General features: G+C 50.5%; 1 protein-coding gene across 1 annotated transcript in view; it reads left to right on the top strand.

Moving 5' to 3' along the window:
* Positions 1-255: 255 nt before the first annotated feature.
* The window catches only part of LOC134538509 (uncharacterized), a 41,649-nt gene continuing 35,904 nt past the window's right edge, over positions 256-6,000 (top strand). Inside the window, exon 1 of the mRNA XM_063379894.1 lies at positions 256-330. The gene's annotated coding sequence lies outside the window, so the exon portion shown is untranslated. The remainder of the gene's footprint in view (positions 331-6,000) is intronic.

The following is a 6,000-nucleotide window of genomic DNA, read 5'->3' as shown; positions in this document are numbered from 1 at the left end:
AAACTCAATTGTAATCTAAAAGGTATTAACTAGAAATTTGAATCACATGCTGATAGCAATCGGATGCTTTATTTCCCTCGCTGATGCGGATAGTTTCAGCGGGAAACTAGACCAACGAGGAAGGCAAAGGCCAGACCGACACCCGACCCCTCCCCCCTCTCCCTGGCAGGGTCACGTGGGAGGGGACCACGTGCGGGAGGGGAGGGATGGAGGAGGGGGCAGGGGAGGGCAGGTCGCTTCGGGGAGTCAGTTCTGGCGCGACCCTCGAGACTCCGTGCGGTGCAGAGTGTGTAGGGAGGCGATACTTGGGCTCTACTGTCTGTGTCAGAGGTGAGTGGTGTTGGACCGCGCAGGCTGCCGCGTGCTCGGAGCACCTCCTTCACTCCACTCCACTCCTCCACACCTCCTCCATTCCTCCACACCTCCAATCACTTCTCCACTCCCTCCTCCACTCCACACCTCCATTCTTCCACTCCACTCCTCCACGCCTCCTCCATTCCTCCGCACCTCCATACCTCCACTCCTCCACACCTCCACTACACTCCTCCTCCACTCCTCCACACCTCCAGTCCTCCACTCATCCACACCTCCACACCTCCACACCTCCAGTCCTCCGCACCTCCAGTCCTCCACACCTCCAGTCCTCCACTCAGGGGGGATGCGAAGAGGCCGCACCACGGACTACTTGGAGGAACCTGCATTAATCAAAACACCAATAATCCCCAGACAAACATAATGATGTACGTGGCAGAGCAATTTTGTATTTTACTTATATTTATGTCGAAGAATCTCCTATTGTTTCTTATCGTGGAGATATAACACTAAACACGATATAGACGAGATATTTTCGGCTTATTACAGATATTTGTCAGGCAACAGCTCTGCAACAGTATCGGTTGTTATTTCATAAGCGTTCTGAATGAGAACGAAATACAGGCACATGTGAAAAACGCGAGAGAACGACACATTCTCATCGGTGACCGCCGTATGTGTTAATTATTTTATAAAAATCTTACATTGAGAAATAGATTTATTTGCCGTATATATTTTTTTTCCATAAAGAAAAAAGCATGATATAATAAATACTTTGTTGACCAAACAAAACTTTTTTTTTTAACCAACAGTATAATATTTTGTTACGTAAGTATGCGAAATAATTTTTTTTTACATATTAAAATTGGTTATACCTATAAAATATATGTTCTTACATCGAAGGGGTGGGGTAAAATATTTTTTTCTCGCTATAAAAACATTCGCTGCTAGTAAGTCTTTACGCACATTACGAGCTGTGGCACACTTCGCAGTTGAACGGGACATTTCGGGACAAGACTCGGGAATTCTCGCCGGGCGGGGCTGGCAGCACTGGCGCGTGGACGCCCGCCAATGCGGGCCCCGGGTCGCGGGCTAAATATGGCGTCCAGGCGTCTGGGCGTCTCGGCGCGTGGGCAACCGCCTAGCGTCGGCCCGTCGCGAGAAGAAGATCCTGAGAATAGCTTTTGACGTGAACACGTCTTTAAAACTGCTGCCATAGAGGGAGGCAATTTTAAAAAAACGAATGATAACAAAATCGGGGAATACAGTTTTGTGTTGCGGCCAAATATCTGTCATCTCCAACCAAAATTTAATTACACCAATGGATAGCTAAAGGATCAAAGAATTCGTTACGCTAAGTGAGGACTGTGACGCATCGCGCGCGGTGGAGGGGGAAGCGCCGCCATTTTGAGGTCATTTCGCTGCGTTTCGAGATTTCCATTTAGCGTAACTTTTGACTCGGAGAAACCACGAGGTTCAAGTTTCAATCGTCAGCTCTCGTCAGAATCTATCGATTGCCTATCTAAAACATTAGTGTAAAATGGTTACAGTGAATATGTATATTGTTAAAATTTTAAAAACTGAGAAATGAGAAATAGTTGCTATAATAAACAAAACATGGAAACCCGGAGGACTTCTAAGAGTTCAAGCATGATAACTCACATAAAATAAGGTATTTTATATTTTGTATAGAAAATATTACCTATTACGTACAAGTATTCACGTACAACACACGGCCGTGTCCATGACACAGCCACACCCCATTTTTTCCCCCAACAGTTAGTTACATGACAAATTTCCCACGCCCCATTTTAAACCAACAAATTTTCTAAATTTTAAATTTTAAAGATAATAATTTGACAGTAGTAGATGAACATGCGATGAAGACAGCGGTTTGATGGCTATGCAAAATACCATTGTTACATTTTTTTTTTAAATTTGTTTCAAAGCCCTCAAAGGCAACAATGATGCATGGGAAGACGCGAAAGACAGGTTCTTCCATGAAAAGCTGCTTTGTATATTCAGTGAAGATCCTTAAATTGTTTAGAAGCACAGCAAGAATTGCTGAAATTCCATGACATATATCTTTAAAAGACACTCTGGTTTGAAAAGAACCCATAAGGAGATGTTCGGAAGCATAAATAGAGCTGTCTGACGTGGGAAAGAAGTTTAACCGCTGATTTGTGGGCTGTGTCGAGTAACACTGAACATATCTGCACTTTGGCACTGGACATTTGGTCCACGGAGGTCAGCGCTTGGGCAGCAAGCATTACATGGATTCTCATTTAGGATGCAAGTATTGTTACATTCTTAAAATAAAATTGATTACGTTATTGTACTTGAACTACTATAGAGTACAATGTAAACAAGGTCTTGGCGATGCTGGTTAAACAATGCGTGTAAGCAGGAGGGAGAGAGACAGACGTCAGTAGACAGGTCTTGGCCATGCTTGTTAAACATTAGGTGTGGGCAGGAGGGAGGGAGACACGTCTGGAGACAGGTCTTGGCCATGCTGGTTAAACAGTGCGTGTGGCAGGAGGGAGGGAGACACGTCTGTAGACAGGTCTTGGCCATGCTGGTTAAACAGTGCGTGTGGCAGGAAGGAGACAAGTCTGTAAACAGGTGTTGGCCATGCTGGTTAAACAGTGCGTGTGGCAGGAGGGAGACACGTCTGTAAACAGGTGTTGGCCATGCTGGTTAAACAGTGCGTGTGGCAGGAGGGAAGGAGACACGTCTGGAGACAGGTCTTGGCCATGCTGGTTAAACAGTGCGTGTGGCAGGAGGGAGGGAGACACGTCTGTAGACAGGTCTTGGCCATGCTGGTTAAACAGTGCGTGTGGCAGGAGGGAGGGAGACACGTCTGTAGACAGGTCTTGGCCATGCTGGTTAAACAGTGCGTGTGGCAGGAGGGAGGGAGACACGTCTGGAGACAGGTCTTGGCCATGCTGGTTAAACAGTGCGTGTGGCAGGAGGGAGGGAGACACGTCTGTAGACAGGTCTTGGCCATGCTGGTTAAACAGTGCGTGTGGCAGGAGGGAGGGAGACACATTTGTAGACAGGTCTTGGCCATGCTGGTTAAACAGTGCGTGTGGCAGGAGGGAGGGAGACACGTCTGTAGACAGGTCTTGGCCATGCTGGTTAAACAGTGCGTGTGGCAGGAGGGAGGGAGACACGTCTGGAGACAGGTCTTGGCCATGCTGGTTAAACAGTGCGTGTGGCAGGAGGGAAGGAGACACGTCTGGAGACAGGTCTTGGCCATGCTGGTTAAACAGTGCGTGTGGCAGGAGGGAGACACGTCTGTAAACAGGTGTTGGCCATGCTGGTTAAACAGTGCGTGTGGCAGGAGGGAAGGAGACACGTCTGTAGACAGGTCTTGGCCATGCTGGTTAAACAGTGCGTGTGGCAGGAGGGAGGGAGACACGTCTGTAGACAGGTCTTGGCCATGCTGGTTAAACAGTGCGTGTGGCAGGAGGGAGGGAGACACGTCTGTAGACAGGTCTTGGCCATGCTGGTTAAACAGTGCGTGTGGCAGGAGGGAGGGAGACACGTCTGGAGACAGGTCTTGGCCATGCTGGTTAAACAGTGCGTGTGGCAGGAGGGAGGGAGACACGTCTGTAAACAGGTGTTGGCCATGCTGGTTAAACAGTGCGTGTGGCAGGAGGGAGGGAGACACATTTGTAGACAGGTCTTGGCCATGCTGGTTAAACAGTGCGTGTGGCAGGAGGGAGGGAGACACGTCTGTAGACAGGTCTTGGCCATGCTGGTTAAACAGTGCGTGTGGCAGGAGGGAGGGAGACACGTCTGGAGACAGGCCTTGGCCATGCTGGTTAAACAGTGCGTGTGGCAGGAGGGAAGGAGACACGTCTGGAGACAGGTCTTGGCCATGCTGGTTAAACAGTGCGTGTGGCAGAAGGGAGGGAGACACGTCTGTAGACAGGTCTTGGCCATGCTGGTTAAACAGTGCGTGTGGCAGGAGGGAAGGAGACACGTCTGGAGACAGGTCTTGGCCATGCTGGTTAAACAGTGCGTGTGGCAGGAGGGAAGGAGACACGTCTGGAGACAGGTCTTGGCCATGCTGGTTAAACAGTGCGTGTGGCAGGAGGGAGGGAGACACGTCTGTAGACAGGTCTTGGCCATGCTGGTTAAACAGTGCGTGTGGCAGGAGGGAGGGAGACACGTCTGTAGACAGGTCTTGGCCATGCTGGTTAAACAGTGCGTGTGGCAGGAGGGAGGGAGACACGTCTGGAGACAGGTCTTGGCCATGCTGGTTAAACAGTGCGTGTGGCAGGAGGGAGGGAGACACGTCTGTAGACAGGTCTTGGCCATGCTGGTTAAACAGTGCGTGTGGCAGGAGGGAGGGAGACACGTCTGTAGACAGGTATTGGCCATGCTGGTTAAACAGTGCGTGTGGCAGGAGGGAGGGAGACACGTCTGTAGACAGGTCTTAGCCATGCTGGTTAAACAGTGCGTGTGGCAGGAGGGAGAGAGACAGACATCAGTAGAAAGGTCTTGGCCATGCTTGTTAAACATTAGGTGTGGGCAGGAGGGAGGGAGACACGGCTGTACACAGATCTTTGTCATGCTGATTAAACAGTGCGTGGGGGCAGGAAGGAGACAGACGTCTGTAGACAGGTCTTGGCCATGCTGGTTAAACAGTGCATGTAGGCAGGAGGGAGAGAGACAAACATCTGTAGACAGGTCGTGGCCATGCTGGTTAAAAAGTGCATGTGGGCAGGAGGGAGAGACACACGTCTGTATACAGATCTTTGTCATGCTGATTAAACAGTGTGTGGGGGCAGAAAGAAGACAGACAGACGTAGACAGGTCTTGGCCATGCTGGTTAAACAGTGCGTGTGGGCAGGAGGGAGAGAGACAGACATCTGTAGACAGGTCGTGGCCATGCTGGTTAAACAGTGCGTGTGGCAGGAGGGAGGGAGACACATCTGGAGACAGGTCCTGGCCATGCTGGTTAAACAGTGCGTGTGGCAGGAGGGAGGGAGACACGTCTGTAATCAGGTGTTGGTCATGCTGGTTAAACAGTGCGTGTGGCAGGAGGGAGGGAGACACGTCTGGAGACAGGTCTTGGCCATGCTGGTTAAACAGTGCGTGTGGCAGGAGGGAGGGAGACACGTCTGTAGACAGGTCTTGGCCATGCTGGTTAAACAGTGCGTGTGGAAGGAGGGAGGGAGACACGTCTGTAGACAGGTCTTGGCAATGCTAGTTAAACAGTGCGTGTGGCAGGAGGGAGGGAGATACGTCTGTAAACAGGTGTTGGCCATGCTGGTTAAACAGTGCGTGTGGCAGGAGGGAGGAAGACACATCTGGAGACAGGTCCTGGCCATGCTGGTTAAACAGTGCGTGTGGCAGGAGGGAGGGAGACACATCTGTAATCAGGTGTTGGTCATGCTGGTTAAACAGTGCGTGTGGCAGGAGGGAGGGAGACACATCTGGAGACAGGTCTTGGCCATGCTGGTTAAACAGTGCGTGTGGCAGGAGGGAGGGAGACACGTCTGTAGACAGGTCTGTGTCATGCTGGTTAAACAGTGCGTGTGGCAGGAGGGAGGGAGACACATCTGGAGACAGGTCTTGGCCATGCTGGTTAAACAGTGCGTGTGGAAGGAGGGAGGGAGACACGTCTGTAGACAGGTCTTGGCCATGCTGGTTAAACAGTGCGTGTGGCAGGAGGGA

Source organism: Bacillus rossius, chromosome 13 (assembly GCF_032445375.1).
Source record: "Bacillus rossius redtenbacheri isolate Brsri chromosome 13, Brsri_v3, whole genome shotgun sequence".
Taxonomy (NCBI): Eukaryota; Metazoa; Arthropoda; class Insecta; order Phasmatodea; family Bacillidae; genus Bacillus; species Bacillus rossius.
This window is presented reverse-complemented; position numbering and strand designations above follow the sequence as displayed.